Genomic DNA, 24709 nt, shown 5'->3' with positions numbered 1-24709 from the left:
AAATTTCACTAACACTCAAAATTCGGCTAGCCCTCTTATTATTGCTTGTAGTGCCGATTTTTGCTAGTCAAGGGTCTTTATATAGTTGTGACACAAGTAGGGTTACACCATGTAAACCCTAATTGTCATTGCTTTCCATATTCCATGATCCATGGGTTTGTAACCTCCATGGACTATCCATGGAGCACCTTATGGATTTTATCCCAATCCATACAAACCATGAATCATTATCCCACTATACAAGAATAGATGATTTACACAATCAACCCCATATGTTTAATTAGTCTCTTTTTTGATCACTTAATTAATCCCAAATTAATTCTTTGATGAATACTAATTAAATAATATTATTAATATATTAGAACTTATAATATATTAATAATCCTATAGTGTCCTTTCTCTCATTTAGTCTATCCAAGTGTTGCAATGCCATGAAACCCAAACGGACCATGCTAACCGGGTCAAGTACATTCTAGGAATAGTTATGAACTTAGACACCTAATCCAACAGTCTCCCACTTGGATAAGTCTAATAACTATAACTGTAAAAATGACTTCAGGAACCGATCGGCAATCGTAGCTCTTTCAAGGTCTCGCGGAACTGAGATGATGATGATACACCATTTAAGATAAATGATCATATAATCCTCTATTCTAGATATCAGTCGGACAAATACATGGAACAATATCTTACTTATTGTCAAGTAGTTTGTTTCCCGATTTCTGATTTGTTTGACATAGAACTTAATTAAACACATCAACTTACTTTTGACCAGGCCCGGTACATGGGTCAACACAAAATCATCGAGGGGCCCATATATCGCTTCTAATCCAACAAGGAACAGATAAACTTTGACTCATATGCTTGTTCTACTACTTGTTGAATCATACACAAAGGCATGTTTTATAACATCGAGTTACCAATGTGTTTTCGTACAATCAATGTCTAACCAACTCATAGGCAACAGATCATATCTCTAGGTTTGAAGACTTATATGATATTACCGTTTCACGATCACTCGAGATTAATTCCATGAAATGATACAAGCGAGTGTGGGTTGAATCCAATACTCAGAACTTATGAGCGCACATGAGTGTTGTAGTAACAGTTTGCTATGTCCAACAACTTAGACATCTACAAGCCAACTCATGACAGTATTGATTCATATTGTGACAACCGTCAATTTTTGGTCAAGTCAAACCGGTCAATTCATTTAACCCTTGTGCATTAGGTTTTAATTTATGTCTTCAGTTTTTGGTCAAGTCAAACCGGTCAATTAATCTAATCTTGTGCGTTAGGGTTTACTCAATATATTAATTCAGTGATTCACTTAGACTTTTCACGTGTTCAGAAAATCTAAACCCTAATCAGGGTAAGTGATGGAGCTACTCCATAAAACGTTGTTTCACACCCTCTGGGGACACATAACATTCATAATGAGGTTTAACGGGGTTTACGAACCTTGCATTTCGAAGCTAAACACTCGCAAAGGTCACAAACAAAGTCTCCCTCAATCTCCCTCGATCTATCTCTCTATATCTAAAATCTCTCTCAAATCTCTCTCATAACCTCCTTCAACTTTTTAGAATCATTCGAGGCGTCCCGACCCTTAACGTAGTCAAAAACCATGCAAAACGGGAAATTTATTGGTAAGACAACCCTATAGGACGGATGCCCTAATGGAAATGAGCCTCTAAGAAGTGAAACCCTAGGAGCCGAAGCTGAAGGTCCCTTTCGAGCCGAAGCCTCCAAATACCGAAACCGCCCTGCCGAACCGAACCCGAGAACCGAACCCACCTTTGGTTCGGACTGCTTCGCCTTTGCCTACTTTGATTTTGGAACCGCTTCCGTGTTCGCCTGCAATGTTGTTCGGACCCAACCCTACTTTCGGTTCTTCTCACACCCTCACCTTCGACTTCGGAATTTCGCCTCTTGATCCCGGTTTTCGAGTAGTTTTGCGTTTTAAGCCCGTTTTTCAAGATTTTAACATGGGATTTTCACCAAACTCATATTTTGGCATATCAGACCCTGAATATTCATAATTTAATCATATTTTAAGGGAAATCCTTGTCCAAGAAGAAAATCTATTGGGTAAGATATTGAGGTGAAGTGTTGACTTTTCCGTAAAGCAATGACACAAGCTACCTCCCATACCCACTCTATGACCACCCACAGTCACTATTCATCCCTACCTAGTAAATTATTTGTCCTTGCATACTCTTTCTCTAGCAAGTGTTCTTGATCAAAAGCTGAAAATTCTTATCTCTCCTCCCACTTCATTCACTCTTTCTCAAGTAGAACAAACACACCTCTCTCACTTTCTATCTCAAAAACTTGAGACTCCAAGGCTGATATTAAGCTTTTCACTCACTTTTGGTAAGTATTCCCAGTGTACATTTGAACATCGATCCTTCCCATTCTCTCTCGAATTATGGATCTCTCTTAACAAATATCACCATATTTGCTCTTAGATCTTCGAATCTTCAAGCATCTCCCAAGTGTTCTTGACTTAGAAACCTCTTCTCTTCTTCATCCATCCCAAGAAATCAGTAAAGGTGAGTTCATACTCCCACATTTTCATGTTTTCTTCAAGTTTTAGGGGGAGAATACAAGTTAAAACACCAAAAACTTAACTAAACTCAGATATCATCTTTCAACAGAAAAGTTGAGTTCTATTCACGGACTGTATTGACCAGCTTAAACTTAATATCTTTCAAAATTGTTTAATATGAAAATATTTCAGGTTTATACCTTTAAAATGACTACTTGCACATCTTCATACAATGTTTCTATAATTAATGGCGATTTTTACAAAACAGTCTATCATTTCAGAAGCCACTTCGGATCAGTCTGTGAAGTTGGACATTTTTACACAAGTTAAACATCACTAAAAATCATAATAAAAATTTTGAATAAAATAGACAAAATTTCTAGACCCTCAGAGTTTACGGATCTAAATTTTGACCTCTGATGATTTTTCTATAAATTTTCCAATACCATGAACATAAAAGTTAAAAACTTGAAAATAGCTAACAATCCTAGTTACACCTTGTAACTTGATGTGCAAGGTGTGTAGTATTACTTGAATGCATGTTGCTGATTATACATATTATCTACGTTAGTTTAAAGGTATGAATCATATACAAAGGAATACTACCACTAAAAAATAATTATAACAAATTATAATAAGTATAGTTAAGTCTATTATACACCACAACAAATATGCTAAACTAGAATAAGTATAGTTAGGTTGCATATACAATACAAACATTATGATAAACTATAAGAGGTTTAGTTTATGCTTCATTTACATTTTTAACTCATTACAAAGTACCGGATTTTCATACAGAAGGGGTACATTACAAAGTACCAGGTCTTCATATAAACAGGGTACGAATACAAAGTACCAGGTTTATATAAAAGGGGTACATTACAAAGTATCGGGTTCTCATATAAACGGGGTAGGAATACAAAGTATCGGGTTTATACAAAAGGGGTATATTACAAAGTACCAGGTTTTCATTCAAAGATGTTCCATTACAAAGTTCTGGGTTTTCTTATAAACGGGGTATGAATACGAAGTACCGGGTTTTCATATAAACGGGGTACGAATACAAAGTACCTGGTTTACCCAAAATGGCTTTTATGATATTAAAATTATGTTTTATCTAGAATTTTTAGTTTTTAGCTATAATTGCTAAGTGTACATGTTAGAGTTATATATGAATTTAGTCGCAATCAACTTAGAATTGGTGGGTCCGCCTTACTTTCTGATCCTTGTTTGGTTGTGGACCTAGGATAGACCAATTATATTCAAAGGTTTATTTAACATAAATTTTATATAACTTATATACACTGGGTGATTATATAAGGAATCTAAGGGTCTTACATTATTGCATAACCTAGGAGCTTTCATTTCACACTCATTAAAGAAAATATTGGATTTTCTGGATCATACTCTATCGCTTTTACAAGGGAAACGGCTTCTTTGTCAAATAAAACTCTTATGAACTTACAAACTTAATTGTTGACAGTTTTCAAAACTACTTGTGTTCTCAGGAAATCAATGAAACAGGAAATCACAAGCTTTTGAGGATGGAACGTTAACTCGTCAAACATTTCACTTTGTCATCATAGTATAATTGATATTGAAACATGTAAACTCATAATATGGTGTAACTTTTTCAATTATATTTATGATGGTTGTATTTACTTTGAGCACTATTATACTCATTGTTGTGATACTATACATGAAGTCCTCCACCCCCGGACGTTTCCGCCATCCTTGGTTTGGGAGTGTGATAGATTGGTATCAAAGCATTGTTTATAGTGAACTAAGTATATCGAGCCACATAAGATATACAACTATAAATACAATGGGACAAAAACACTCTGACCAAGAGTTATACTTTTTGGAATATATCAAGTATTTTACTAAAAGTATACGTGTATGCATACATACAAAGGTCAGCATCATACTAGAACAGAACAAAAGTGGTAATTGTTGAACGACACAAGTAGGCTAGGGGATGTATAGTCAGGTCTGGGAATGACATAGCCTGATCAACTATGTCTATCCCGGAAGTGATTAGCATATGCCCGGAAATGGTTGTGGTGTTGCAACAAGTCTAAAAACTTACCAACTATATCTACAAAGAAACATTGAAAACATAAGACAAACATTAAAATACTATAGGAGTATTTTTTGATACTATAACCAACCTATGTGAAAACTAAAGACCCGTATTAGTAGGTCTATAATGACTGAGTGCATAGGTTATATATAATTAAAGATATTATAGTCTCAGAATCTATGACTATTGCTCTACTTCCTGTTCTTTGTTTGGTTGTGGACTTAGAGTAGAGTCATTTATTCGAAGGTCTATTTTATCTCAGATTATGCATAACTGGTATGCACTATGTGATTATAGAAGTGATTAATGAGGATCACCCCTATAAGTAATTGTAGGATTAAACGTCTATTAATTATCTCTTCTACCCCTATTCTTGCACGAACAACATGGCGGGAGCTCAATTACCAGGAGACCCTATTCTTCCTAACCAGGAAAATGTGGTTGGATCAGAGAGAATTTTGAAGAGGATCCTAAAGAAATAATAGAGGAAGACCCCGACGAGACTTCCATTGTCCGACACCTCGATGAGACGTAGATTTACAGAGACGAAGTTGGGAACAAGGTCAACACCCTCCCTATGGCACGAATGAGGATTCTACAACCTCAATATTGGAGGATTAGTAGACAGGGCTCTCCATGTCATAGTATGCCGCATCACTCACTAGAGGGTACAAACACAAGCATCGGTTAGCCAAATCGTGGAGGTTGGCCTTACCACTAAGATTACCGCAATTCGCCTTCGTCACCTGTATGGAGGCCATGAACAGATCAGAAACCACATCAAATCCTTCAGAGGGAAGTTACCGCAACTCGAGATGAGATTAGAGAGTATTAGGAACATCAAAAAGCGTTAGAGAAAACATGTGATAAAAGCATAACATCAAATGACAGAAGCCAGGGCAGAGGTTAGGGCAATGCAGACTTTCATGTCTTCATTCTATGGCCCACGAAACATCACCCGCCGCCAGTAGTGTGTACACTACTGACATATCGGTACAGACTCAAGCTACTGGAATACGTTTAAACACTGCCCTGTCATATACATAAATTCGACCCTTCATATTTAGGGAGTACACTATTCAAGAGGTCGTGTCACTGTCAAAAATTTTCCTTACATTAACGAAATGCAGACATAATATAAGGTCAAACTTTCCTGAACTCTATGTATTAGGTTATATCGATGAAATTGGCATGCATTTTATTTCATTGGGTGTTTACCACATATTTCTTAACCTAGATTACAAACGATTTGCTTATATTAACTCTAAAATTAGTTAATATATACCTCAAGGTTATGTGTAATTAAGAGACGATCGACCTAGAAATGGTGAGTCCGCCTTGGGTCCTGTTCCTTGTTTGGTTGTAGACTTAGGACAAACTCATTAAGTTCAACGGCCTAATAAACCTTAGTTACACACAACCGGTATACATTGGGCGATCTTAGGAGTGGATCAGACATGGAACAAATCACCAAATTACATTCGAGTCACTACTACTAAATTCATAAGTTTATCTATAAGGACTTTCATTATGAATTGCTTACAAAATACATTTAAGTCGGGACATAATACAAAAATATCTAGTTCAATAACATCCGACTTGTCACTGCTATTGGAGACTTACCGTCTGTTCGTCTTTAAAAACTTATGATAGAACTATGCCGCTGAAGAAAAGTTCCAAACCTTCCGGTAGCACAGCACCACCACCACCTCCATCACCACCTCCGCAGTTTGATCTCGTAATGTTCCAAGCGGCCATAACAGCAGCCGTGGCTGCCGTAATTTGAAAAATTGGTACGAATGGTATCGGTGGTGCTGGACCTGGTGCCAAAAAGTCCAACAATGGGGATAGTACAGGGCGTACGAAGGAATGTTCACACAAGGATTTTACTAGTGGTAAACCTGATTCTTTCAATGGAAGCGGGGGCGTCATCACACTGATGAAATGGTTCAAAAAATCTAATTCGTCTTCAAAATTTGTGCATGCCCTGAAGCAAGCAAGGTCAAATTTGCAGCTTGCACTTTCTCCAACCGGGCCCTTACTTGGTGGAACGGCCACGTTAAGTCACTGACGCTGACAGTGGCTAACTCGATAAGCTAGGAGGACTTGAAGGCAATGATGCTGAAAGAGTATTGCCCAAGGGGCGAAGTGCAAAAGCTAGAGCAAGAACTGTGGAACCTCAAGATGATAGGCTCTGACCTTGTAACCTATACTGCCCGATTATGTGATCTAGCACTCCTTTGTCCTGCTATTGTCACCCCGAAAGACAAAAAGGTGGACCGATACCTCTGGGGATTGTCTCCCCAAATTCAAAATAGCGTGTTGGCCTCAAGACCAACTACCTTCGACAATGCCAAGGAGCTAGCACTACGACTCATCGACCATAGTGTCAGCCATAACACTGCGACAACCACCCATGAACAAGAAAGAGGGGGAAATAACATAAGGAAGTTGGAACAACAAGAAGGATCAACCGGACCGGGACTCCACTAAGAAGCAACAGATCGTTGTTGTTCATGCTGTCACAACCCATGCCACTCCAGCACCCATAAATCAATATGCTGGAACCCTTCCGAAATGCAACAAGTGTAACTTCCATCATACTGGGGTTTGTCGGGATATGCATTGCAAAAATTGCAACAGAAAGGGTCACACTGTCCGTTTCTGTAAGGCACTGGCATATACCCATCACCTAGGTCCCGGACACTAGAGGAAGCCCAGCCTGTTACGAGTGCGATGAAATGGGACACTTTAAAAGAAACTGCCTAAGAGCAAGGAATGCTGGTGATGGTGGAAGGGTGCTTATGATCACTGCAGGAGAGACTCCCCCGGAACTGCCCGTGAATATCGGTACGTGTTTCTAACAACAACGTTTAGGTTTTAAATTTTTATTAAAACAAACATTGATTAAAGTATATCAACCATAAATTTCGAGAACATGACAAACCTTAGTCGTAAACTGCCCCTCTCCCCCGAGTAAGTCATATCATTTATATAAAAACTCAGGATTCTTACTGGTGAATCTATGATGGCTAGTGTAAACATCATGGTCATATATCATTAACATTCTATAGACTTAGGATGTGTAATTGCGCCTTATTTCATGTTCCTTTTTTGGTTGTGGGGTTAAGGCGGAGTCACTCATTTGAATTCCCTTGCAATCTTAATGATATACGACTAGTACACCAAGCGATTATAAAAGATCTGGTAGCACTTATATTGCAAATTTCGTCATAAATTTTCGAAGCACTCGTACTACTAGTACTCACTAATTACATTATAAAATATTCAGAGTAGTAATACCAAGGATAAAGCAGAGAGCATAAAGGCATATACATACAATACACCACCATTCCAAAATGATCACTGGCGGTTTTAAATCGACTCCACACCGGTTACAATAAGATGTCCAAACGTCGTCAATTATCATAAGATGGCTTGGTCCTTACCATATCAATGTCATGTATTATGAAAAATACCCCCATCTTTTCCCCAAATTCTTGAAGTCCCAGTCAAAACACTAATTTCGGGACGAAATTCCTTCAAAGGGGGGGATGATGTGACAACCGTCAATTTTTGGTCAAGTCAAACCGGTCAATTCATCTAACCCTTGTGCATTAGGGTTTACTTTATGTCTTATATTGTACAACTTAATATAATAATGCAATGATTCACTTAGAGTTTTCACGTGTTCAAAAAATCTGAACCCTAATCAGGGTAAGTGATGGAGCTACTCGATAAAACGTTGTTTCACACCCTCCAGGGACGCATAACATTCATAACGATGTTTAACGGGGTTTACGAACCTTGCATTTCGAAGCTAAACAATTGCATATGTCACAAACAAAGTCTCCCTCGATCTCTCTTGCTCTGTCTCTCTTTATCTCAAATCTCTCTCATAACCTCCCTCAACTTTTTACAATCATTCGGGGCATCCCGACCCTTAACTTAGTCAAAAACTGCGCAAAACAGGAAATTTATTGGTAAAACAGCCCTATAGGTCTGAAGCCCTAATGGAACCGAGCCTCTTAGAAGCGAAACCCTAAGAAGCGAAACCCTAAGAGCCAAAGTCGAAGGTCCCTTTCAGACCGAAGCCTCCAAAGACCGAAACCGCCCTGCCGAACCGAACCCACCTTCGACTCGGACTGCTTTGCCTTCGCCTACTTCGCTTTCAGACCCGCTTCCGTGTTCGCCTGCAATGCTGTTCGGTCCGAACCCTCCTTTTGGTTCTTCTCACACCCGAACCTACCTTCGGTTTTAAGTAGCAAAGATCGAACCCTCACCTCAGACTTCAGAATTTCGCCTCTTGATCCTAGTTTTCGAGTAGTTTCGCATTTTAAGCCCGTTTTTCATGATTTTAACGTGGGATTTTCACCTAAACTCATATTTTGGCATATAACACCCTAAATATTCAGAAATTATTCATATTTTGAGGGAAATCCTTCTCCAAGAATAAAATCTATTGGGTAAGATATTGAGGTGGAATGTTGACTTTTCCATAAAGCAATGCCACAAGCTACCTCCCATACACACTCTATGACCACCCTATGTCACTATTCATCCCTACCTAGTCAGTTATTTGTCCTTGCACACTCTTTCTCCAGCAAGTGTTCTTGATCAAAAGCGGAAAATCCTTATCTCTCCTCCCACTTTATTCACTCTTTCACAAGAAGAACAAACATACCTCTCTCACTTTCTCTCTCTAAAACTCGAGACTCCAAGGCTGATATAAAGCTTTTCACTCACTTTTGGTAAGTATTCCCATCCTACATTTATACATCCTTTCCATTCTCTCTCGAATTATGGATCTCTCTTAACAAATATCACCATATTTGCTCTTAGATCTTCGAATCTTCAAGCATCTCCCAAGTGTTCTTGACTTGGAAATCTCTTCTCTTCATCATCCATCCCAAGAAATTAGTAAAGGTGAGTTCATACCCCCACATTTTCATGTTTTCTTCAAGTTTTAGGGGGAGAATACAAGTTAAAACACCAAAAATTTAACTAAACTCAAACATCATCTTTCAACAGAAAATTTGAGTTCTATTCACGAACTGTATTGACCATCTTAAACTTAATATCTTTCAAACCTGTTTAATATGAAAATAATTCAGGTTTATACCTTTAAAGTGACTACTTGCACATATCCATATGATTTTTCTACAATTTATGGAGATTTTTACAAAACAACCTATCATTTCAGAAACAACTTCGGACCAGTTTGTGAAGTTGGACATTTTTACACAAGCTAAAGGTCACTAAAAATCATGATAAAAATTTTGAATAAAGTAGACACGTTTTCTAGATCCTCGGAGTTTACGGATCTAAATTTGGACCTATGATGATTTTTCTATAAATTTTCCAATGGCAGGAACAGAAAAGTTAAAAACTATAAAATAGTTGACAATCCTAGTTACACCTTGTAACTTGCTGACCAAGGTGTGTAGTACTATTTGTATGCATGTTGCTGATTATACATATTATGTACCTTAGTCCAAAGGTTTCAATAATATACAAAGGAATACTACCACTACAAATAATTATAATAAATTATAATAAGTATAGTTAAGTCTATTATACACCACAAACAAACATTATGATAAACTATAATAGGTATAGTTTATGTTTCATTTACATTTTGAACTCATTACAAAGTACCGGGTTTTCATACAAAAGGGGTACATTACAAAGTACCGTGTTTTCATACAAAAGGGGTACATTAGAAAGTACCAGTTTTTTCATACAAAAGGGGTACATTACAAAGTACCGGGTTTATACAAAAGGGGTACATTACAAAGTATCGGGTTCTCATATAAACATGGTACGAATACAAAGTACCGAGTTTATACAAAAGGGGTACATTACAAAGTATCGGGTTTATACAATAGGGGTACATTATAATGTACTGGGTTATCATACAAAGACGTTACATTACAAAGTACCAGGTTTTCATATAAACAGAGTACAAATATAAAGTACCAGGTTTTCATATAAACAGGGTACAAATACAAAGTACCAGGTTTACACAAAATGGCTTTTATGATATTAAAACAACGTTTCATCTAGAATTGTTAGTTTTCAACTATAATTGCTAAGTGTACATGTTAGAGTTATATATGAATTTAGTCGCAATCGGCTTAGAATTGGTGGGCCCGCCTTACTTCCTGTTCCTTGTTTGGTTGTGGACTTAGGGTAGACCCATTATATTCGACGGTTTATTTAACTTTAATTTTATATAACTTATATAAATTGGGTGATTATAGAAGGAATCTACGGGTCTTTCTAGGGTACATTATTGCATAACATAGGAGCTTTCATTTCACACTTATTAAAGAAAATATTGGATTTTCTGGAATCATACTCTATCGCTTTTACAAGGGAAACGACTTCTTTCTAAAAAAAACTCTTATGAACTGACCAACTTAATTGTTAACACTTTTGAAAACTATTTGTGTTCTTAGGAAATCAGTGAAATAGGAAATCACAAGCTTTTGAGGATGGAACGTTAACTCGTCAAACATTTCAGTTTGTCATCATAGTGTAATGGATATTGAAAGATGTAAACTCATACTATGGTGTAACTTTTTCAATTATATTTATGATGGTTGTACTTACTTTGAGCACTATTATACTCGTTCTTGTGATACTATACATGAAGTCCTCCACCTTCGGACGTTTCCGCCATCCTTGGTTTGGGGGTGAGACACATATCTACTTCCGACATATGACCGACTGTGGAGAATTTGAATAATATGATATACCATATCATAATTATCCCGGAAGTCAAAACATGCAAAATGAAACGATAGTAAACGATTGATAAAAGATAGTAACGCTTTACTTATAAATAAAGAACAACTATTATTCATCATCAAATGTCAATTACACTTTACACATTTCAAAGTTATCTAACTACTAAAACTAATATCATCCTTCAGCCCTATGTACCTCGCATGCTGGAGATACTTAACCCTACCCAGTCCCTTCGTGAGGGGATCTGTCGGGTTCTCATCCGATGATACCCTCTTTGCCACGAGGAGTCCTTCTTCTATTCGATGTCTGATGAAATGGTATTTTCTGTCGATGTGTATGGATCTTCCGTGATCCCTTGGTTCCTTGGCTAAGGCAAATACACTTTCACTATCACAGAAAATCTCTATAGGCTCCTTTATAGCAGGTACAACTCCAAGGTCCCCAATGAAGTTCTTTATCCATATAACCTCCTTCGCTGCCTCGCTTGCCTCTATATACTCTGATTCGCAAGTTGAATCAGTCACTGTCTCCTGCTTGGAACTTTTCCAAGAAATTGCTCCTCCACTTAGGGTAAAGACCCAGCCTGACTTAGAGTGGAAACTATCCCTATCAGTCTGGAAGTTGGCATCACTATAGCCTCATACTCTCAAGTCCTCACTCCCACCGAGGGTAAGGACCAGGTCCTTAGTCCTTTGCAGGTACTTGAGAATGTTCTTTACCACAATCCAGTGAGCCTTGTCAGGGTTCCCCTGATATCTGCTGGCCATGCTCAATGCAAAGGCCACATCAGGTCGAGTACAAGTCATAGCATACATGATCTAGCCTACAATGGAAGCATACGGTACTCGACTCAACTCTGCTATCTCATCCTCTGTACTCGGGCTCCGAGTCTTGTTCAGTCTGGCGTTACTCTGGATCGGTAACTCTCCTTTCTTGGAATTCTGCATGCTGAACCTATTTAGCACCTTCTCCAAGTAGGTAATTTGACTAAGTCCAATTAGTATTTTACTCATGTCTCTCAAAATCCTTATCCCCAGGATATAGGCAGCTTCTCCAAGGTCATTCATAGCGAAACACTTCCCAAGCCAGGACTTCACTTCCTGCAAAGTTGGGATGTCATTTCCTCTGAGTAGTAGTTCATCCACATACAACACCAAAAAGCTGACTATACTCCCACTAGCCTTGACGTATACACAAGATTCATCTTCACTCCTCGAAAAGCCATTCTCTTTGACTTTCTCATCGAAACAAAGATTCCACCTGCGAGGTGCTTGCTTTAATCTATAGATGGATTTCTCAAGCATACACACTCTATTAGGGTACTCTGTACTGACAAAACCCTCTGGCTGAGTCATGTAAACATCCTCAACCAACTTTCCATTAAGGAAAGTGGTTTTGACATCCGTTTGCCATATTTCATAATCATGAAATGCAACAACGGCTAACATAACCCTAATAGACTTAATCTTCGCTACTGGTGAAAAGGTATCATCATAATCAACTCCCGGAGTTTGAGAAAAGCCCTTTGCAACTAGTCCCATATCCTTGGCTCATGAATTCTCTCTCTCGAAAGACTCATTTCCTTGCTATAAAGACCACATTATCATTGGGTCTGTAGAAGAGGTAACCAAAGGATCTCTGTGGGTAGCCGATGATAATACACCTATCACTTCGAGGTTCGAGCTTATCATGAGACTCACGCCTCATGAAAGCCTCACAACCCTAAATCTTGATGTGCTCTAGATTGGGAACTTTTATGGTCCACATCTCATGAGGTGTTTTGGCAGCCTTCTTTGTAGGGACTAGATTAAGGATATGGGAGACATTCTCTAAGGCATACCCCCGTAATGAGATTGGTAGTGAAGCTCAACTCATCATGGAACGAACCATATCCAACAAGGTTTGATTTCACCTCTCGACCACACCATTAAGTTGTGGTGTGCTGGGAGGTGTCAATTGTGAGATAATCCCACATTCCTTAAGATAGTCAAGGAACTCTGTACTAAGATACTCACCACCTCGATCGGATCGAAGCATCTTAATGTTCCTGCCGAACTGATTCTCCACTTCCTGTTTAAACTCTTTGAATCTTTTAAAGGTTTCTGACTTATACTTTATTACGTAGACATATCCATATCTACTAAAATCATTAGTAAAAGTCACATAGAAGTGGTTAGCATCTCTTGTGGCGGTTCTGAAGGGTCCATACACATCAGTATGTATGAGATCCAACAAACCCTCACCCCTAGCACAAGTACCAGTGAAGGGTGACTTTTTCATTTTCCCAAGCAAACAAGATTCACAACTATCATCTGATTTCAGGTCAAATGACTCCAAGACTCCATCCTTATGGAGTTGGCCTATGCGTTTCTTGGTTACATGTCCAAGACAACAATGTCATAATGATGCTTTATCCAAGCTAGTGGAAGAACCGATACACAATACATTATTTCCTAGGTTATCAACAACCGACACAGTTTCATACACACCATCACAAGGTAATGCTTTAAAATAAAGAACATTATTAAATAAAGCATTAATACCGCCACATTCATTATCAAATGAAAAGGTAAAACCTTGTTTGTACAAACCATCAAAGGAAATAATATTTCTCGCCATTTCAGACGAGTAACAATACTTATTCAAATCTAAAACTAACCCACTACATAGAAAGAAAGAATAAACTCCAATCTTGGTGAAAGGTGAAGCTTTCCTATTCCCCATGGTCAAGTTTATCTTCCGATGCTCCATATTCTCACTTCTTCTTAGTCCCTGCAAATCAGTACATATGTGAATACCACAACCTGTATCAAGGACCCAATAATTAGAATGGGATGAATTATTAGACAATATAGTCTATATACCTGCATGGTTGGGTTTTACTTTCCCATTAACATCTTGCAGGTACTTCCGACAGTTTCGCTTCCAGTGAGACGTTTCAGGGAATTAGAAGCATTCAGCCTCTTTAGGATTGGCAGAAGGAGTGATGAAACCATTCTTGGTTCCACTTGAATAGGAACCATCAAGAGACTTTCCCTTGGTACCCTTCGAATGGCTCTTCCTCTTTTTCCTTTGCCTTGCCCGATTGCTAAGACAGGAACCGTGGTATGATTAGGAGTGGTAACAACCGATTTACCCTTAAGAGCACTTTCGGCGGTCTTCAAGAGTCCTTGAATTTTCTTGAGTGTAACTTCATCCTTGTTCATGTGGTATGTCATTTGTAATTGATCATAACACAAAGGTAAGGAGTGAAAAATGATGTCAATTGCCAAATCCTTGGGAAAGTTCACATTCAGTTTCAGCAAACGGTCAACATACCTTTGCATTTTTTGCATGTGGCCCATGATGGCTTCACCATCCTTCATCCGAGGTGTTATCATGGAGGAGATAATTTCATACTACTCTTGATGAGCACTCTGATGGTATCGGTCCATCAAATCCTGGTGCATCTCAAAAGGGTAGTAGTCCTCATAGGACTTTTGGAGCAAGGCTGTCATTGTGGCCAACATGATACAAGCAACCTTAGTAGAATCTCTCTCATGTGCCTGGTATTCAACGATCTCCTCAGGAGTAGTAGATGACTCAAGCTCCTTAAGCTCCTAATCAAGGACATATTCCTTTTCCTCATACCGAGTGACCATCCTGATGTTCCTGATCCAATCTATAAAGTTGGATCCATCGAAGATGACTCTCCCACAAAGGATGAGAGAGAGAAGGAGCGGATAGGGTTTGAGCCAAAAGTAGCATTGTTGGAAGACATTTGAAAAAACAAAAGACAAGTTTAGATTAGATATAAAGATAGTCCTTAATAAGACAGCCAAATGAAATATTAAGGCTACGACCCAACACAATATTTTATAACTTAGAAGAGGGATGCCGTATTCCAAGCTATAAAATATTTGAAGGTAGGTGAATGACAATTCACCAATTTCCACCATGAAAAACGAAATAAATTATTAGGTTTTAATTGGTTTTGAAACTCCTATATTCTTTGAGATTCATTGAACTTTTCAATGGCATGTTTCAATCTCGAGTGTTCCCTTCATGTTTTTGTGACTGGGATGCCGAGGATCACAAAACAAGGTATGAAGTAACCATGCAAATTACTTGGTACCCTTAATTTTTATCACTCAATCAAGGTTCCAGTTAACCACACGCGCTCCACCGACCTATGAAAAACCTTAAGCCACCTTTTTCCTACCTTGTTAAGTCTAGGTTAGTGTGTCGGTTAACCACACACGCTCCACTAACAACTTAATCAAAGTGCAAAGTGTAATTTCATGGGTTAGCACCTTATTCACATTTTCCTAAAGTAACTAAGATTGGGAATTTATAAAAACATTTAGTTACTTTAAATTCATCATACTTTTAATATAGATTTAAAGTCCTTGTCTTACCCATTCGGATAACGACCCTCCACCGATCTAGAAAGTGGTGAGTGAGAATGGACACCCATTAAGTTGCCATTTTATAGGCAGCAACCTTATACCCCCTTATAGACCGGCTTTGTGAATGAGTCCTACTAACGGTAAAACGACTTGTTCTTATACATATATAATTATTATTAAGCTTATAATATTATAAAGTATAAGGGTTGAATTTTAACTTTTAAAATTCTAGGGGTTGGAATTAAAGTTTTTAAAGTGAATTTACATGTTCCAAAACTTCAGGGCAAGTTTTGTAACTTTCAAAACTTTTCATCTTTCATAACTTATGAGTTAAAGGTTTATTAAAAATGAGAGACTTTTCATTTTATGTAACCTATGTGTTTCTTTAGTGGACTTTAAAAGAATGACTTTTGGTAATCCATAACTTGAGGACAAATTATGGATTCCATTAAAAAAACATAATGATCAAGAATTAAACTAACAAGCAAGTTACAAATAATTCCTATGATCTTCTAAACTCATAAGTTCATGAACATGCATATCAACAATTTCAAGAATCATAAGTTAAACCATATAAAACTTGAAAATTTGATATTAGCTATTTAAAATGGATTAGCATAACCATTACACCATCTAAAACAAGTTTTATCAGACCAAAACAGTTTAGGGCAATGTTTCTAGTCCATTTCCATAAACAAAACTCGAAAAACTGCACTCTGGGCATTCTACTCGTCGAGTGCATGAACCTAATCGACTTTTTTTCAACAATTTGCATCAAATATCAAATAAACAAGCCTAGTCTTTGATACCACTGAAGGGTTGTGAGCATTCTAACACTCTTATGGTGTACATGCAACCCTAGAAACCTTGGGTCTATGTTTTACTATGATACATGCAAAATTGTTTTTCGAAGGTTCATAACCTATCTAGCATAGCATGAGGAACTTTTAAACATAAATGCTAGAAGAAGAACATACCTTTTGTTGTTTGGATTCCTTGAGAACCTTGTGATCCTAGCACCGCAAGTGTAATGCCTCAAATGTCTCACACAACACCATAACACTTGGAATAACCTTTAGAGAAATTTCACTAACACTCAAAATTCGGCTAGCCCTCTTATTCTTGCTTGTAGTGCCGAATTTTGCTAGTCAAGGGGTCTTTATATAGTTGTGACACAAGTAGGGTTACAGCATGTAAACCCTAATTGTCATGGCTTTCCATATTTCATGATCCATGGGTTGGTAACATCCATGGACTATCTATGGAGCACCTTATGGGTTTTAGCCCAATACATACAAACCATGGATCATTAGCCCACTATACAAGAATAGATGATTTACACAATCAAGCCCATATATTTAATTAGTCTCTTTTTGATCACTTAATTAATTCCAAATTAATTCTTTGATCGATACTAATTAAATAATATTATTAATATATTAGAACTTATAATATATTAATAATCCTATAGTGTCCTTTCTCTCATTTAGTCTATCCAAGTGTTGCAATGCCATGCAACTCAAATGGACCATGCTAACCGGGTCAAGTATATTCCAGGTATAGTTATGAACTTAGACACCTAATCCAACAAAAAGTGCCTTTAAGAATGGAGAACTGAAGGAAGGAGTTTACCTACAATAACCTCCAGGCTTTGAGAGTCTAGAATTTCCAAACCACTACTACAAGTTGGAGAAAGTAGTATACGGTCTGAAACAAGCACAAAGGGCGTGGTATGAGACTCTCTCTGAGTTTCTTGTTACGTCTGGATACAAAAGTGGTGTAATTGATCCCACGTTATTTAGAAGAAAAAATGGTAATCACTTGATGCTCGTCCAAATATATGTTGATGATATCATTTTTGGATCAATAAATCAGGGTATGGTTAATGACTTTGCAAAGCTCATGACAAGTAAATTTCAAATGAGCATGAATAGAGAGATCAATTTCTTTATTGAACTTCAAGTGAAACAAATCCCTCAGCTGGTCTTCAAGGAATCAGAATTGTGTTTCTTTTTCTACCGCAGAGGTGGAATATGTGGCCGCTGCTAGCTGTCGTTCCCAGGTTCTTTGGATGAAGACTCAACTCATGGAATATGGTTACAGAATGCTATTGGTGATAATATACTGTGATTCAGAGAGTGCTATAGTGATTTCTCATAATCCTATTCTCCACTCTAAGACGAATTACATCAGACTATGGTACCATTTCATCAAGGATCACATCCTCAAGGGTAACATCGAACTCACTTTTGTGCCCACTCACAAAGAAATAGTTGATGTTTTTACTAAGGCACTAGATGCTATAAAATTAAATGGCTTTTTGGAAATGCTAGGAATGATGTACCCATACCTGTAATTCTTCTTGAATTGATAACTATTGCAGACCACATCTGGTCTCCAAGTGTGAAGGAATTGCTTCTTTTCTTTTCAAATTAAAAAAAAAACCTTGAAGCACTCTCTTCACTGCGGTTCTAGAATAATATATTCCACATATTTATTTTCAGTATACCTAGTATACCGCAATCACATATGAGCAATATATTCTTTGGGTCTTTTATTTCCTTTGTTTCTAACCTTCATGACCAAGTGTTCATTCAGCTAATGCTACCACAGTCATACTGCTTACTACCACAATCACATGAATCCTACCGCAGTCGCAATGAATGATCCTACAATCATAACTTCATAAACGATGTGAATAACATTGTGTGCTATTTATAATGGACTCTAATAAAAACATTCTTTCAAACATTCATTTTGTCGCACATGATAGTTTCAGTCCTTTTTTAACTAACTTTCCTCTCTCAGGTTCCTTTTGCGGATAAAAACAAGTGAATCGTTTTTCTCATAAACAAAATCTTTTAAGAAATCTTTTCCTCAACCAGTCATATCACTCGGTCGTTGTATGTCAAACCCGTTTCCAATTCCCCATTTTTAAAAATGAATAAAATGACTCTCAACCCCACATTTAGGAGGTGTGTGATCATGGTACTGTTACTGCAATAAATTCTCCTCTTTTCCCGGAAAAAATTTAATTTCCATTGATTTTAATTGTGGCTGATAATGGTAAAACCCCAAGGGTTTTTACTTTAACAGTTGTAGTTAAATTAATTACAATGATTTTTGAAATCTGGAGGTATAAAAAACCCCAATTCTTCCCAAGATATCTTTTACGCTATCTGAATCCTTACAATGATCTTCATCTTCTCCAACTTCTTGCTAAAACCCTTTTTTGCAAGTTCTCTAAAAATCCTTTTTAGAAACAATGGTGAAGTCTGGTCTTTCAAGGAAGCAATCAAAAGCTTCAGGCTCTGTTCGCCCAATTGGTCCTGAATCAACCATCAAAGATCAAACTCCATCCATGAAGGGTCTAGTATGTGGTTTGGTCTAGGCTTTCTTTCATATAGGGTCAATTGAGTCAATATTGTGTATTTTAGGGGTGTTTGGCAGTTTACGGCCCAGTTTGGTGTTTACGGCCGTAAACTGAGTTTGTGGCTAGTGTTCCTTACATATAGGGCTTTTCAAGGTCATTTGTCAGGTTTTTCGTCTTACTGTTCACGGCCAGGTGTATTCGAGTTGTACCAGACGTTTTATTAAATAAACGTGTGCAAGCTTGATTTAATTTTTTTCTACTCCAATTCTTGTTACGTTGATTGATTAATTGCTTGATCATTGACTAAGATCCGTTTTTAGGACCTTACAATTGGTATCAGAGCCAAGTTGGTATCAAAGCATTTTTCAATCAAGTTTCCGGCAAAAGGGTATTAGCTTCATCACCATTCGAGATTGTTTTTAGTGATTTCGTAACTAGAGGGAATCGAATCTGCCAAAAACACTGTTTTTCGTCAGTGTTTGAAGAGTGTACAGCCAAGTGTTTACGGCCGTAAGCTCCTATATACGGCCGCAAACTCAAGAACTGTGAACTCAGGAAAATCCATTGACCGTGAACTCGTTTGACCGTAAACTCTAGTTGATTGTCAACTTGTTTGACCGTAAACTTTTTTTACGGCCGTAAATAACCTTGACCGCAAACCATCATTTGACTTTTCTTGGTTTTAATCCTTTTGATTTAAAATAAATTAAATTAATTAAAATGGACTCCCAAAGTCAAGCACATCATCATGAACTGGACTCAGTTATGGGAACAACCACGCGGATTTCAAGATAGCTGTCTGCAGAAGGGTTTCCTGAATGAAAATACCGAATTGAAAAATACATCAAAATGAAAGTCTTCAAGATTTGGTGAAGTATTGTCAAAGTTCCAGTCAGAATTACTACCACTGTTGCGGGACAACTAGTTGATAAAGCAGTTGAAAACTATACTGATGAAGATTTTGAGAAAGTTGAAGAGCAGGAATGGGCTTTAGCCACCCTGACTATGGCTTTGTCTCCTGATATAGCTCAGGGTTTTAGAGAATATACTTCAGCAAAAGCTTTGTGGGAATCCCTGATCGAGGTCTATGAGGGAAATGTAGACATGAAAGAACGTCGTCAGAATATGCTACGACAGAAATTCAACATGTTTAACTATATTCCTGGATAAACCCTGGAGGCTCAGCTATAACGATTTACCACTCTCACTACTGAGATGAATATAGATGGGATCTTCTTGACCAAGTCTGATATAAATAAAAAGCTACTAAATGGACTTCCAAAATCATGGGATATGAATGTAGCAGTAATCAAGAAGACGAAAGACCTAAATCGTCCCACTCTTGCTGAAATAATGGTGATTATCAAACCTTGTGATCTTGATGATAAGCAGCGAGAGATTAATCATGTGAATTCCTATTCAACCGCAAATCTTGGGATTTCTTCAAACAATGCTCTTTCATCACTCATCTCCTCTCCAGGCCAAGCGTTTGCTGTTCAACAACCTCAAAGTCAGACTTTTGCTACTCCATCAGCAACAACTCTTCCTGCCGCATCATCCGCGTCTCCATCTATTGTTCCTAAAGCAGTTCCCTCCTCCAATATACCAGTGGTGGCTTTTTCTTCAAATTCCAAAGAAAATGATGAGAATCTTGCTCTTGCCACTGGACTTGTCAACTGTTACAATGCCCTCTTAGCCGTAGAGCTCCCACCTCAACTATCATTTGCTGACCTGGATCAAATTCATCCAGAAGATGTGGAAGAGATGGATATTACATGGAAAATAGTTATGGAAGTGTTTAGGGCGACACAATTTGCAAAGAAAACTGGAGAGAACAATTGGGGAATGAACGCTGACAAGAAGGTAGGGTTTAACAAAGGAAAGTTGCGTTGTTTCAACTGTCACGAGCCAGGTCATTTTACTCGTGAGTGCCCGAAACCAGATCGAAGGATGAATCATGATAGAACACTGGTAGCTTTGGGAAATAATCATGGAGGTGTTGCACTTAACAGTGAGACTGCAATGGTTGCTCAGTCATTTGATTGGGAGGACCAGATTCAGGCTCTGAATATTTCAGGACCTGAAAATGCTCACTTGACCCAAATAAATGATGATGCTCCTATGAAAAATGCTGAGGCTCATCCAGAAGAAAAGATGATGGAGCTGCAGTTTGCCTTAATGGTATCTTCTACCTCAGAATCCAACAAGAATGAGGTAAGTTTATCTTCTTGTTCTCAAGCATGCATTGATTATGTTAAAATTCTTCATAAGGAAATATAATCATTACGTAGAGAAGTTAAGGACCTAAAATATGAAGGTTATCAACTCATAAAAGGACAGAAACCCCTAAAGGTCTAATTAGAAGCAAAAACCAAAGACTTTAGGAAACTTCAGGAAGACTATAGAAACAAATGTGAAAATTATGACTATGTCAAGAGACAACTTACTGAATTAATTGTTGAGCTTGACACATAGAAAGGCAAATTTGAAACTGCAAATTTTGATTTTAGAAAATTTGATGTGCAAGCGAAGTAGTTGCCAACATGATAGATAACTGCTTGCAATTCAAACATAACCAGCAAAAGGGATTAGGATATGACAAAGTCCCTCCTCCTTTTAATCATAATTATCAGTATCACCCCGTAACTAATGAGGAGATTGCCACCGAACCATTCATGGTTTATGGCAAACTAACTGGTTCTGTTTCAGGAGGATTTATTAACATTAAATGTACTAATTTTTCTACTTCTCCAGCATATCAATCCTTAGATCAGTCAAAGCATGAAGTTGAAGGATTTGTTTATGAACATAAAACTATGTCTGGACTTGAAAATAAAATTGTGTCTGAACCTGCTGTTTTTGTTTTGAATGAAAACCTTAATGTTTCTAATGTTAAAATTGATGATACTGCATCAGATCCTGTTGAGTAGAATTTTTTTGACATATTTGATGATTTGTTTGATAATCTTGATACTTCTGATGAGTCTATTACAAGCACACCCACTCCACAAGTCACACAACCTAATGCACCCTCACTTATCGCACAATCTGGTTATTGCACTTGTTCTTGTGGGAAAAGTAAGGATGTCATTAAGGAAAATAAATCTAAAAAACGCAGTACCAGTTTCAATAACAATAAACAAGTCTGTTTTAATTGTGCTACTGGTGGTCATATTGCTAGGAATTGTCCCAATCGGGCTTTTGTACATTTTATGTCACCAAGAGGAGAGAATGAGTCTAGAGGAAGGTCTTTAACAAGAAAGTCCTCAAGAACTCGCTCTCGAGATGATGATTGGAAGGATGATCAACACAAGAAAAGGGCAGTTTTTCAAAAGGATAAACAGGTTTTTAATAACAAAGTCACAAACAGTTTGCCGAAATCGAACAAGGCTCCGCCAAGATCGGTTTCGTCAAAGAGTGGATCTGGGTCTTCAACCACTTCTAGTAGAAAATCCAGATGCTCAATGCAAACTGAAAAAAATATGTTTCAAAACCACCTGTGATTGTTATTAAAACTAAATATCAATGGATGCCCAAATTAACTCCCAACCAATCGTTGTCATCTTCTGAAAAAGTAGTAAATGCCAATTCAAGCTTAAAAGTTTCAAAAGACACATCTGAGTTAGCAAAGGATCAACCCAGGAAAGTAATGACCTGGGTTCCCAAATCTAACTGATCCCGCTCACTTTGTAGGGACAGTTGCAGAGGAATGTCGTCAAACCTTGGTATGTCGACAGCGGCTACTCCCGACATATGACAGGAGACATCTCCCAATTGAGAAACATTCAATCCTTTAATCGGGGGTATGTTTCCTTTGCAGGTGGAGAAGGTGGAAAGATCACTCAGAGAGGAACCGTAACAAATGGAGTGCTATGTTTCGAGAATGTCAACTTTGCTCGTTAAAGCATAGCTTGTTGAGTGTTTCTCATATTTGCGACAAAGGGTACTCAATGCATTTTACCGATAAAGAATGTATGATCCTTAAGCTAGGCATTGTCATCCTGGAAGAGTGGATCCTTGTCAAATCAAAGCGGGATGGAAATGCATATATCATAGATATGAACAGTAACATTCCAGAACAAGTCACATGCCTCTTTTCGAAAGTCTCGGAACAAAATGAAATGTTGTGGCATCGACGACTCGGTCATGCTAATGCTAAGAATCTAAATCGTCTTGCGAAAAATGAGATGGTACGTGGATTACCCGTCAGAGACTTTATAACATTTGAGAAGTGTGTGCCATGTGCCTAGGGAAAGCATCATAGAAAACCACACCTACCGAAACAGGTTAATTCAATCAGTCAGGTGCTCCAATTATTGCACATGGACATATTTGGTCCGGTAAATGTCCTAAGCATCAATAGAAACTCATATTGTCTGGTCATGATCGATGATTTCTCTCATTTTACGTGGGTTTTCTTCTTATCTGACAAAGCTGGGGTTGCCGATATGATAAAGAAGTTCATTGTGTTAATTAAAAAACCAAACTAACAACCAAGTGAAGGCGCTTCGCACTGATAATTGAACAGAATTCAAGAATGCAGTTCTTGATCATTTTTGCGCAATAAAAGGGAATTATGCTTCAATACAGTTCTGTTTGAACACCTCAACAAAATGGTGTGGCTGAGCGGAGAAAGCGAACATTAAAAGACGCTACAAGGACGATGCTTTGTGACTCTAAGTTACCTGTGTTCTTTTGGGCTGAGGCGATTAACACTGCTTGCTACGTTCAGAATCGTGTTTTGATCAACAAATCCCAGATGAAGACTCCATACGAAATTCTTTATGGTCATAATCCTTCTTTCAGTCATTCCCGTGTATTTGGCTGTCCTTGCACCCTTCTTCACCTGGAGTCCAACCCAAAATTTAATGCCAAAGCCGATGATTGTTACTTTATGGGGTATGCTGCACGCACGGCGTATAGGGTTTACAATAAGAAGACGAAGTAGATTGTTGAATCTTTCGACGTGCGTTGGTTGGAGGAAAACAAAACGGATGCTCGAGTGGGTCCTGGTTGGCTATTTGATTACACATCATTATTCAAATCCTTCAATGTGTCTTCAGACGGTTCGTTTGGCTCTTCCTCTGGCTTGAAGATTGCTCCTAAAGATGAAGATGAAGAAGTTGTTTACAGACCTCCACTGGTATCCTCTTCAATACCTCAGGGGGAGTCATTTGTTCCATTTTCTAGTCCAGAATCTCGTATTCAACATGATGCTCCAGATGTTGATGGTACTCCTCTTACTCCTATTGAAAGAGAGTTTATGTCTAGAGATGCTTCCGCTGTTAATCTAACTTTCATGGAGCTACTCTTTCCTGAACAAATTGCTAATGAGTTTGTAGCAGATCCATCTGATGAGACAGGTTCATCTGATGTTCAACATTCAGCAAATAATGGAGTTATCAACATCCACAATTTTCTCGTCTGCCCCGATGACATCAGCTAGGAGATACCCTCACGCATTCAACGCGATCATCTGATCGAGAATGTCATTGGCCAGCCGGATGATGGTGTTAAAACTACAAGTCAGAGTGGAGATGTAAACACATGTCTATATTCTT

This window comes from Lactuca serriola, chromosome 6, assembly GCF_051521515.1.
Source record: "Lactuca serriola cultivar US96UC23 chromosome 6, Lser_US96UC23_V15, whole genome shotgun sequence".
NCBI classification, from domain to species: domain Eukaryota; kingdom Viridiplantae; phylum Streptophyta; class Magnoliopsida; order Asterales; family Asteraceae; genus Lactuca; species Lactuca serriola.
This window is presented reverse-complemented; position numbering follows the sequence as displayed.